Source organism: Saccostrea cucullata, unplaced genomic scaffold, assembly GCF_032062105.1.
Source record: "Saccostrea cucullata isolate Sc308-1 unplaced genomic scaffold, CSIRO_AGI_Scuc_v1 ctg44, whole genome shotgun sequence".
Classification (NCBI taxonomy): domain Eukaryota; kingdom Metazoa; phylum Mollusca; class Bivalvia; order Ostreida; family Ostreidae; genus Saccostrea; species Saccostrea cuccullata.
The window spans coordinates 399,616-412,993 of NW_026938421.1; positions in this window are offsets into that span (position 1 = coordinate 399,616).

A 13,378-nucleotide genomic window follows, 5' to 3' on the forward strand; every position below is an offset into this window, starting at 1 on the left:
ATTAAAACTGCTGAACTGTTTAAAAGCGAAACAATCTGAACCAAGGCCACCTCGTGATGTCCTCTCTTATCAACGGAACTGTTCAAGTCATATAAAAACACAGTACTTAGAGCGCTTACAAGAAAATACCTTTCATCATGCTTGACGTGAAGGTAATTTCAATGCAAGAACTTTTTGATTGAACAATTCTTTTATGCTAAATATTTAGCAGTTATATTTTAAGTCCAATTTAATAATTAGCTACGGAATAAATAATACAAAATTTTTAAATGTGTAAAATCACATTTATTGATTGTGCATTTTTATGGACAGTATAAAGTGTAGAGGTTCACGGAGACGTATTTTATTCATTAATTATCAGTATTATTTAATTAATTTGGGGAGGGGGGGGGTACTTGTTATGAAAGATAGAGGATACAGAGTTTGTAATTACCTGGCTGAGAAGCAAACAGAAAATCTATTAAAAAAAATGAAATTTAAAAAAAAACCCACATAATCTGAAGTATTTCAAAGGTAAAGGTATTCCTAAACTTTTAGGCTTGTAGTCCACACAAGCAAGTTTTTAATGCATGTTTGGTGCCATTTATGATCAAAATGTAAGCAAAAGAATTTATTGATATCAATATATTGATAAAAAAGGAAGGAAATTGAAGAGAATACGAGAAATTGGATACACCATTGTCACACTAAGAAAATTTACCGTAAGGTGACCTGCAGAAAAGAAAAATAACCCCTAAAATGAAATAGAAAACACAAGTTCTGAAATCTTGTTTTTGAATCTGTGCTACACAAAATATGTGGTTAGGTTTAAGTTTTGTTTAGTATTCAATGCCACCTTCATATTCCAGTATATAAAATCAAGAAGTGTTTGGATAGATGAGAAGACACAAAGACAAACCCTGAGGGTTTACAAAGTACCTAATATTCAACAAGTTTACTTCCAGATTGTAAAACGACGACATATTTGGAAAGTGAGGTCAAAATGCCTTCACTGGAAACAATTGCTGCCCAAGGGGAGATAACGCATTAACGCATGCTTGACTACTTGGTTGTGTCCTTATGAACTGTTAGATCAGGATACGCTGCCCTTGGTATATGAAACTTTCTGAATACAAACAAAATAGTCCGTTCTGTAATTGACCGAAAAGAATTGAATAAACTCAAGAAAATATCTTCAAATACAAAAAAATAGCTTGTGAAGTCATGTAAATAGTAAATTTTACAATTGTGAATAAGAAAAGGTAAGCCCCATTCCAATGATGCGATATTGACTAGCCTTAGCGTGTCTATATGCGATTGTGCATCAGACTGAAACATTATATTTTGCAAAGTAATGCCATCGTCATGAGCAATACCTATCCAAGCATCTTTGAATAGAATGGTCAATTGTTGAGAAGATTTTTAGCGAATTATTTTTTTTATCAGTGAAGTAATTGTCAGCAACTGCAGCATCTTTACTACGAGGGTCTTTCAATAAATAATGCAACATGTCATCTAAAAAATATGAAAAAGTACATAATACTTAAAAGTTTCAATCCTTCAAGGCATTCCTTGTTACCCTTTACACATGTATTATGTCATTGAATCCATGTACAGAAAACTTCAGCATGGTCATCTTTAGGGATGCACCAAAGGCACTGACGAATATCTTTTCCCATGACATAGTTGACATTGTACATCTTCTTTTGATCGTTTTCATATGTTTTAGGAATAAAAAGATACCACAGTGTCTTAGATCTATCTAATATGACCGATGGAAAAGTTCTGTTCACTTTATTTTCTTCTAAATCTTATTTATTTCTCTAAGCTTATATGCAACTGCGTTGCCAGGCACAGGAAAAATACCCTGGTCACCGAAATTTGGATACCCTTGCAAGAAATCTGCTTAACTTTACTTGGTGCAATTCGAACATAAAAGTTACCATTGCTAGTCCTTCATTTGGATATATGTACATGTTCTAATGGATCTCTCTAAATACACGAAAACTAATAAAATGTTTGGAGCACTTGCTTTTCTTTATCATAATAAAATGACACATTTTCTTTGATTCCACATTTTTTTTTAATTATTAATCTTATTTTTCGGCTATAAAAAGTGCACTTATGTTTTGTCATTTATCAAGCAAGATTATCAAATCTTCAATTTTTAAAAAAACATTTTTTAAATAGACCGTTGCCACATTTACCGCATGTTTTCTCTAAGGCATTTGTAAGAAAATAGGGCACCTATCTGATAACAATATTATTAATTTATTTTCTTTGTCAAAATTCTTCCAAATGCTTTGTTACAACGCACTTTGAAAAATTACGCACTTTGAAAAAACATTTTCAAAGTGCGTTAAATTTGGGATCAAATCAACGCACTTTGAAAAAATAAAATTTCTTTTCAAAGTGCGTTAATATCGACCATATTAACGCACTTTGAAAAAATGTGTATGGATTGGTCAATATTCTTGCAAATCTTAGGTATGATAAATAATTGAACCTGTTTGATAACTCCTCATTGATGAGGTCAGTTAAGGATGTGAAAGTGAGCGATTTTGATTTTTCCATCCTTTGAAAATTCTTTCTCGCTTAAATGCTTTACTGTACTTAATTTTTTCCAGTTTGCATGCATTTTATATAAACTTAAATTTATTGAAAGTTTTCAACGTCATACCAGTTATGTAAATACATATATTTGGGTGTAGCATAGGCATCAGTACCGGGAAGGGTGGGGGAGGGTTACATGTAGGCACGCAAATGTTTTGCAAAGATATACATAATATATGTACATGTATGCATTAAAATTGGGGCTTACCTGGGGGTCAACTTTTAATTTGCTACCGAGGGCTATGTACAATGTTTAAGAAAAAAAGAGTTGGGATGAGAGAGACTTTCTACTCGTCTTCTCCTTGTTCTCAATGAGGTTAAATGAGTACATGTAAATTAAAAAAACGTTTTTCGAAAGATATAATTATTACAAATTGATTCTCTCTATTACTAAAATTTAAGTCCAGAATTTTTTGTTTCATACATATTTTTGTTCAAAGTGCGTTATATGCCTCAATGGTAAAAATTGTTTATACACACTCTTAACGCATTTTGAAAAAAAAATTCAAAGTGCGTTGAGTGTGTCCAAAATTTAACGCACTTTGAAAATTTTTTTCAAAGTGGGTTGATTTTGTCCCAATTTTAACGCACTTTGAAAAAAATTTTCATAGTGCGTAATTTTTTCAAAGTGCGTTGCCACAATGCTTTTATGATTTAATGTTTAGTATCTTTCTGATGTCTTTCCATGTAAATTTAGCATTTTCAGATATCGTGTGGCACACAACATCGATATTTATGGTGTCCCCACAAATTTCAATCGGCCAGCCTGATTGTTATATTTTCTTCTAAGTTATAGTATCCATCTGAAAAGTATACAGCATTAAAGATGACTTTTTTCTACGTATAAAATCATATCTTAAATATGAGTTCCTCGGCGATTTATATAAAAGCACAGTTTTCACATACGCTGTTTTCATTTTCTTGGTAGAGATAATTTATAAACAGCTTTTCGCTCAGTGTAGTGACCATGCTTACTTTAAAAGTGAATTTCTTTGCGAAGACAATAAGAAAATTCATGGGGTTTTCTGTCTTTAGGACCTCTTTAATAGAAACTTTTAAATGTGAAAAAATAAAATTAAAATTAAAGGCCTCAACGTTAATTATGATATACTGTATGTTGCATTACTTATTGAATGACCCTCGTATTTTTTATTAACGAGAAATAATAAGTTTCCAAGGAAACTATGATTGCTAAATTATGAATTACTAATAAAAATGTACATTTCTCGTAGGGAAACTTTCTGATTTATGTTGTATTGCCTGCTTCTTTAAGATGCTTCAGTTATCTTCCTGATCAATAAGAGAATGACACGACGACACCATCTGTAACTAATGTTGTCCACTGCCAAGCACAATGAATATTAAAGAGAGCTGAATAAGTACATAACAGCCATAGATGTTATATCTAAATAAAGACAAACTTAATTCAGTAGTCACGGAAGTTAACGGTAACACTGAATAAACTGTTCAGTAATTAGTTAAATATAGAAACATGCATGCCTGCTAAGTAATAAATTATTCCTCATGATAATTATATCAAAATATTCGATATATTATTTGATGGACAGAAAAAAAAAAATCGAAAACTTTATTTAAAAGAAAATATGATTGTGAAACATTGATGCCAGCTTATGGCGAGGATTGAAGTTTCTCAAATTAAACTCCTAAGATCAAGGTCAAAAAGTCAAAGTTGTTGGTACCCAAAGGAAAGGACTTGTCACAAGAAAGCCCTATTTTTTACTGTTCAAAAACTATGGCCAAGGTTAAAGTTTTTCAGATTGGGTCAAACTCTAAGGTCAAGGTCAAAAATATTTATGCATACTAAAAATTTCTGTCACAATAAATACACAAGTAAAGTATGAATGCACGAGCACCAGTTCAGAATTTGTACACTTGGCTAGTATGGTAATTTTTTGTAAAAGTGAGTCAACTTCAAAGGTCAAGAGGTCAAATTCGGTGGTATTGTTACAAGAAATACACCTGTGCATTATGAAAGCCATAGTCTCACCCACTCAAAAGTTATGAACAATGTTAACGCTTTTGCAAACAAACAAACAACAGACTAACAATGAGACAGACAGGACAAAAACTATATACCCCGAATCTTGGATTACTGGGGCATAGAAATTCTTGTTTTCTTTCTCTCTGTGTTAATGTTTTCTTTCTCTAGCTGAAGAATATAACAAACAAATGTTGTACATTTCAATTCGTTGGACGTATATGATGAGTTACAAAGTCAGTTAGGGACCTAATACGGAGTCATACAGGGTGTGAAATGGAAATCCGTATTGGGCTAGGAAAGCACACGATATTCAAAGCTGAAATAGTGATCATTTTTATTTCAGACTGTCTTCAAAACAAAATAAATAATTAAAAAAAAAAATTTAATAGTAGAATTTTTATTGCATTTGATCATCAAATGGATTCATCGATGTAATCAATTCACTGATAAATATTTACTTCCACTGAATATTTCCTCCTTTATTTCTTAAGAAAAACCATTGCGTTGATCAGTGCATGAACTACACTAGGTATGTCACCTGTACAGATTTCTTGATCAGTGGCTGTTCCATCAATGAAATGTAGAAAGACGTTCGCATCATTAATGCAATAATTAATCTTTTTAATCCTACTTTAAATGAATATTTAAACAGATATAAATTTAAACAATAAAATGTCTTTCTTTGGTTGTTAGTACGGGATGAATGTCACAGCTATTGCAGAAAAAAATTACATAACCCGCAATTACATAACCCTCTTACGCGGGTTATGTATTTTTTCTGCAACAGCTGTGACATTCATTCCCGTACTAACAACCGAAGAAAGCATTTTATTGTTTAAATGACAAGAATTATTTATTGTCATCAAAATGAAGATATAAACCTCCCAAAATGAACCTTGTGGTAATACCAGGTGGATTTTTGTCCCGTGATAAATATCACTGGTTTCTGCAGGGTAGGCTATGGTGCAAGGCTCGGTGCAAAATGTAGAAAACACTGTCCTTGTGTCATTCGCAGCATACCATATTCAAAATAATTTTTAATAGTTGTACAACTTTTGAATTTTTATTAACCATACCTTTTACAACGTCAGTATTATCTGGAAATCACGACGATTTCCTTTCATATCTTACCTATTGTACCTATTGTAAACTCTTTGTATTTATAAATTGTCAGTTATCTGATGAGAAATGATAATGAAGTTGAAACATAATAACAAAAATTAATACTTAATTAATACTTAAAGCAAGGCTTTGAAATATTTTACTTATATGTTATCATTTAAAAATTATTTTACTGAACTAATACAAAAATAACGTCTCATTTCCCCAAGTGCAAACACAACCACAAATAGATCTGCGGCCGATAATGAATGTCTTGAAAAGGTAAATGGCGTAATTCACATGCAGAGAATTTGTACGAAAATAATTATTTATTTTCAATAATGTAAGTGAACTACGAGGGACGTTCAATAAATAATGTCACTGGGGCTCGGAAAGAAACAAAAAACGCTTTTCTATGACTTAGTCTTAATGATTTAACTAAGATATTCTCTTTCAATTAAAACGCACATCCGTAACATTTTCATTAAGGTCTTCCGTTTCCTTCTACTGATTCTGTTGGTAAAGATTATTAAAAGTCTTCAGCGGCTTTATTCTTAGGTTTCTTTTCCACTATTTTTCCTATTATTATTTTTTTTCTTACCGATCGATGGATTTTCATGAAACTTTCAGGTCTGATAGAACATCAAAAAATCTAGAAATAAATTTTTTATTTTGATGACGTCAAATTTTCGCGATTTTGTCATTTTTAGAGGGTCACTTTGTCCGGCAATGTTCTCAAAAACCGTTGAAGATAGAAGTATAAAATTTTCTTTGATGATAGATCATCCTTCGTCGAAGTGCATTGAGTATATCATTTTCACCGGAAATAGGTAGCGCCGGCGCTTGCTATGGCCCGAAAATAGTCTTATCAAGAATTTCAAACTTTTTAACACCTTTTCTACGATAACTTTTTACCTAGAAATATTTTGTTAAAACATGTAGAACAAGAGAAGTGTAGAATTACAAGATCTTTCATTTGATATCTCCAAAAAAGGGCTGTCCCCTAAAATGAAGGGCCTACAGGGGCCGAAAGTTTTTCCTTTATAACTCAAAAAGTATTGACAATTTGTAACACGTCAAAGAAGCAAAGTTGTTCAAAATGTCAAGTTTAATCTATTGGATTCGTCAAAATACGTCCGGCGACGTCACCTCCGGCCAAACCGGAAGTAGTCGAAAAAGGCCTATATTTGCCGTTCTTGACCAGTTTTTAGGTAACACCTGTCATTGGGAGCACAAAAATTAATTTTCCGTCCGTCGTCATCCCTTCCGGTCAAACCGGAAGTAGCAATAGGGAACAGCACCACATTACTGATTCTTTAACCCACCTCTGCTATTTAAAAAAAAAAACAAAAACATCAAGAATACTATCCTAAGCTCCTTGTAATTAGAGATTTCATTAACAAAAAATGGCCTTGACCTTTTATTTTGACCCAAATTTCATGCTCAAACTCTAGAATATAAAGCACACTCATAAATTCATTAAGCAACCTCAAAAAAATATCAAGAAAAAGCTCCTTGTTAGAAGAGGTTCAATTTAAAAAAAGTGACCTTGACCTTTCACATTTGACCTTGACCTTTCACCTTAATTTAAAAATTATACCCAAGCTGTAAAATACAAAACCGGGTTATTTATTATTTATTATCCCCCCCCTTCCCTTATTAAACATGAGTAACCTAAATTTCTTCTCTTGAACTCAAACTCCACCTAGAATACACATAACACTGCGGAAACATGTACAAGAGACCTCAAAGAAAGCGTATTTAAAGTTTTAAAGCGATTCTGCACATTATATAGGAGTTATAAATTTTCTCGGCAATTGAAAAAAAAAATCAAACCTGGAACGACGCATCAGCAACGTAGAATATTTTTTTAAAACTCACGCCAAATTTCAGATTTACTTGTAATATTCAGGAAAATGTAGAACAGACCAAAGCAATATCTTCTGTGATCGAGTTTCACGACCAGATTTTATGGGATACAGAAATTATCAATTTTTACGGCATGAACATCTCATTTTTCGTTATGGAAATTTCCAGTGCAAATGATAAAACATGTCATATATAAAGCTTTTGTCGCCCATTTTTTTTTCAATGTTTAAGTTGCACTTGATTCTACTAATATGATAGGATATTTTAATACCGAACATCTTTCATTTAGCTTTCTTGGGGAGTAAATGCGATGTTTGTTTACATTTGAGCTATACACAGAAATACACGGAAATAGCGGTTCTCGGTATAATAAGTATAATGTACCCTTACCATGCTGTATTTCCCATTCAGAAATAAATGTTTACCATAAAATAAATCATTTAATCTTGAAACATGATTGTCCACACATAAATTCACGGTGATTTCGCTGTGATTCATGTAAATTCGGAATGTGTGTCAAGTAGCGAACCCGACTTTCGCAGATTTTATTCTCATGTAAATAAACAGGCCAGCTCTTCTTGTAGACATGAATTAAACATTTCCTGATATATTTAAAACAGAAAGCAAGTGCAGAATATTTTTTATTAAACAACGTCTCATTATACACCAATCAGGTAAAGCAGCAATCTTTTCTGTCCGCGCAATCTTGTGCCACAACTGGTTATTAAGGTCTTTCGTCTTCAGCGGAAGACCTTACTGTTATTCTTAGGTTTCTTTTCCACTATTTTTCCTATTATTATTTTTTTTTCTTACCGATTTTGTGCACGCGAGTTCTCGGAAACGGCTCGATGGATTTTCATGAAACTTTCAGGTCTGATAGAACATCAAAAAATCTAGAAATAAAACTGAAGCAAAATGTTTATCACAACATTTATTTTGATTTTAATGTCGTATAATACATGATTAGGGGCCAAAAGGGGCCAGAATGCTAAATCTTTGACGCTTTATATCTCGAAAGTGAGAAATATTTTGACAATTAATATTGAACAAAAGATGTTCAAAATCATGTTTTGAACAATATGCAACCTTTCGTTTTTCGCTAAAAGTCCCCATTAGGGAGTTGAAGGGTTGGCCCCTAAATATTTCTTTTACAAATAACTCAAAAACGAAAAAGAATCTCTGAATAGTTGTTGAACAAAAAGTGTTCAAAATCCTAAGAGCTTCAAGATGAAATCAAGAAAAAGGGGCTGGGCACTCAAATTAGGGGCCAAAAGGGGCTTAAAGTCTTTTTTCCAAAACTCTTTAACAGTCAATATTTTGTAATACATTACTGAAGCAAAAATGTTTATCTCAACAATCTAAAGCTATATATAATGATTTTTGTGTCGTATGATACATAATAAGGGGCCATAAGGGGCCAGAATGCTAAATCTTTGATGTTTTATACCTCAAAAGTCGGGAATATTTTGATAAGTAATATTGAACAAAAGATGTTCAAAATCATGCTCTGAACAATATGCAACCTCTCATTTTTCGATAAACGTTCCCATTAAAGAGTTGAAACGTCGGCCCTTTAATATTTCTTAAGCAAATAACTCAAAAAGGAAAAAGAATCTCGCGAGGGGCCAAAATTCGATTTTTTGTCTTTAATGTTCAATGTCTTAATACAAATTATGGAGAGTCATTATTTTAGAATAAAAATCTCAATCAAAATCTCACAAATTTAGACCCACTCGTTGCTCGCAAAATTTTTTATCTAGTTATTCTTTTTTTTCTTCTGCTTCCTAGACCGCAACTTTGAGGCCTCATATCTCACTCATTTCTCAACGGATTTCGCTCAAATTTTCAGAGATTATAGACGTTTATAAACTCTATCAGAATGCTGACTAAAATTTCAAAAAGTTACTTCCGGTTTTGAGTTATTTCCCTTTAAACGAAAATTTACATTCAGAGACGGCTAAAGCTGGAGCAGAAATTCTACTGATTTTAGATAATAGAAGGATTGACGTTGTGCACATCTGTTTTTGTTTTTCGATTTCTCTATTCAAAATGGCGCTATATAGGTGCCAAAAATTAGAACGCTTAAAAGAACCAAAAATTACTCACATTTTGCTTTTCATCTTCTAAACTAAAAATATTTTGTTAAATTATATAGAACATGACTTGTGCAGAATAAGAAGATCTTTCAAATGATATGTCGGAAAAAGGGCTGACCCCTAAATTAAGGGATCTAGAGGGGCCAAAAGTTTTTTCCAGATATCTCAAAAAGTATTGAGAATTTGTTATATATCAAAGAAGCAAAGTTGTTGAAAATGTCAAGCTTAATCTAATGAAGTCGTCAAAATAGTCCAGCGTCGTCACTTCCTGCCAAACCGGAAGTAGTCGGTAAACGCGTATTTTTGCCGTTTTTGACAAGTTTTTGGGTAACATGTCTCTGGGAGCTTAAAAATTAATTTTCCGTGCGTCGTCGTCACTTCCGGTCAAACCGGAAGTAGCAAAAAACGGCTTATTTTTGCTTTAATTAACATAGCTTTAGAGGATTCAAAGCATTTTTGGGCGTTATTTCTCATTTTGGTTAAAAATGAAAGCTACTTCCGGTCAAACAGGACGGAAGACCTACTCGTTGCTTTGCAACGAGCTTTGCTCTAGTTCAATTTCTAATTGTTTTTCGAACACATTTTTGAGTATGACCCTTCGTATACTGGAATATGACAGATCCTATGATTTGCTGTACTTGTTTTTTTTCTTTCTGATAGATGTTTTTCTAAGTTTAGGAAATGCAACAGGTCAAAGGTTGAAAGATCTGGCAAATTTTGTTGGTGTGACAAAACATTAACTTTCTGTTTATCCCCAAAACTCCTTTACTCTTCATGGCCTGTGGGTTTGGACGCCGTCATGAATACAATTAATGTAGTGAATTCCTCATTCTGTTTCCTTCCTCTCATAAACCTTTCAATTTTTTTTGCAAAAAATTATTTTCTAGACTCCTCCAGATATTGAACTTCCTCATCGAATATGACTTTGAACAACAAGACCGCTAATATTTAAGAAAATAGCATATAAATCTGTTTTATGCTCTTGCATTTCTTTGCTCATCTTAGGCCTTTGCAGTTTTGTCAAGTGCATCTTATTGTAAATTTATTTTGAGTGCTTAAATCAAAATGGATTCAGGTTTCATTATCTGTTAGAATTTCATATATACGTGGATAAGTATAATTTTTGATTTTTTAAAATAATTGTTTGGATATATCTACACGCTGTCGTTTTCACTCATTTTTCAAAATACTGTAAACGTATTATATTTGGCGGTGTATTCTATTTAGCGTTTTTGGCGGAAAGAAACTTCCGCTAATTAAACGCTTTTTAAACATATATAATTAATGTTAAGAAATGCGCTAAATTAAAACTTGTTCAAAAATCAATTTCCGCCAAATATTGTACACTCTAAATATAATACATTTACAGTATATGGTGTCCTTTGAGTATTAAACCTTTTTACTATAAAAGGTTTCTTTAAAACCGTATGAACTATCCCCAAAATGATTTCTATCAATTTTACTATGTGTCTTAAAGTCAATAAAACATAATCAGTGATAATTTGTTGAATTTTCGGTTGTTGTAAGTCATTGTTGCCAAGGACGGTACCCATTTTTGATGCACATTATATAATTTTTGTTTATTGAAATCTACATGTTCACCTATCTATAAAACAGGCATTGGTTGCTGTAAATTTCACATATTTCAGTTAATATGTTTTTGGGATATTAACAAGTTTTACAGCTGCTTTAATGAAGCGTTTAATTTTACTCTTGTTTACTGATTCTTGACCATTCGTTTTTAATGCAGTGTCTCGAATATCCCTTGTTTTCCAGCTTCCCACGATGAAATAATGCGATGAAAAGTGGTCAACCAAACTGTTATCAATTCGTTAAAGATTCAATAATGATAGAAAGTCAAGCTTTATGTTATATGACTACTATGTTGTATGAAATCGAGCTAATGACATTATTTATTGAACGTCCCTCGTATATTATGATATTTACTATTTAACTTAAAATTTCTGTTTTTCTTTTTGTTTTGATGAAATTCATATTGAAGATTAATTTATCAATTAATTTTTGATAATACAAACCATGTACAGTGTATTCCAGAAGTGTTAGAATACATAAGAGGAAACAATGATAAACACCGAGGTTAAAACGTACTAGAATACCACATTATAAAACAAATATATATAAATTATCTAAAAGTGAAGTGTAATAATTCCTATATAAATAGTGTTGTTCATGAGAAAAGTACGCTTGCTTGACTAAATATCTCGAGGTAAAAGGAAGTAGAAAAGTGCACTATGCTTATTTTTACCTTTTGCGAAACTAAAGTTTATGCGAAGCTCTGAACATTTAGCTTCATATGGCTGCATGTAGCTAATGCATTAAGTATCTGTTCTGCTCGTCAACCTATCTGTTTAAACACACAAAAAAAATAAATAACAATGAAAAAAGTCATTAAGACAAAGGAAAAAGGAAAAATGATTTTAGTGAACTAAATAAAAACCTCATCGAAATAAAAAGTGAACTAATCATGAAACATATGGAGATAACGAACAGTATTCAACATCAAAAGTCCATAAAACAATACAAAATAGGAGCAGAGCGAACACGGACCTCCAAAACATGAGAGGTGGGATCAGGTGCCATGGAGGAGTGCATTTGACAAACAAGACTATTATCTCGAAATTGTGTAAGTAAAGTCAACAGTTTATATAAGAAATATTAGCAATCACAAAAGGGTTCAGTCTTGTATTCCACCAGATTTCTAGTTGAAGATCACACCTTGGAAATGTATTGAGCTATTGCGTCCAAATTTTTAATTACAAAAAAAATTACAGTACCTAAATATTAAATATCTGCATCGTATAAAAATGTATGAAAATTCTGCGTCGTCTTCACGTTCTTCTTTACCGTACAACTATAGTTCTTCTTTACTGTACAACTATAGTACTATTGAACACGTCGTTATTTGAAGTAAATATAGTTAAGAAAATTCTTTCTCACCGAAAAGTTATCCAACAGCTTTAATTATTTATCATACCTAAGATTTGCAAGAATATTGACCAAGCCATACACATTTTTTTTCAAAGTGCGTTAATATGGTCGATATAAACGCACTTTGAAAAGAAATTTTATTTTTTAAAAGTGCGAGTGCTTTGAAAAAAATATTTCAAAGTGCGTAATTTTTCAAGTATAGGTTACATCATAGAAGCCGAGTAGTATTGATTATATCGTTTTCCACGCCCCATGAAAACGATATAACCAATAGTACGAGGCATCTATGATGTAAGCAACTTGTTGCATGTCTGCTGACGTAAATTTCATTGAGGGTGTCAAAATTAAATAAAACAAAAATTCAGCGTGTCATGATCTTAAGATTCATTTCAAGCAACCTCTCCAACATGCCGGACGTTCTTAGTGAATTTTTATTTGACTTTTTAACCGAGTTTTAAGATTTTGACAATATTTATCTTCGAGCCAGGCACTCGACAAATATGAAATCACAGAAGCAAATTTCAAGGAGTTTAACTACAGTGTATATAAAGTTTGGAGATATTACTGTAACTTTCAAAATGGATTAATCTTTTAAACGACTGGGAATTTTCAACCGAGTTAAATACACGTATTCTAATTTAGTTAAAGGCTAAGAAATAGCTTAACATGTTCATTTTTCTCTAGTTATGAACTTGTGAAACAAAACCAGTTTTTTTTTTCTCATGACCCGATTTCTGCCTCCTGCATTGATATATGAAGGGGCGTGGAA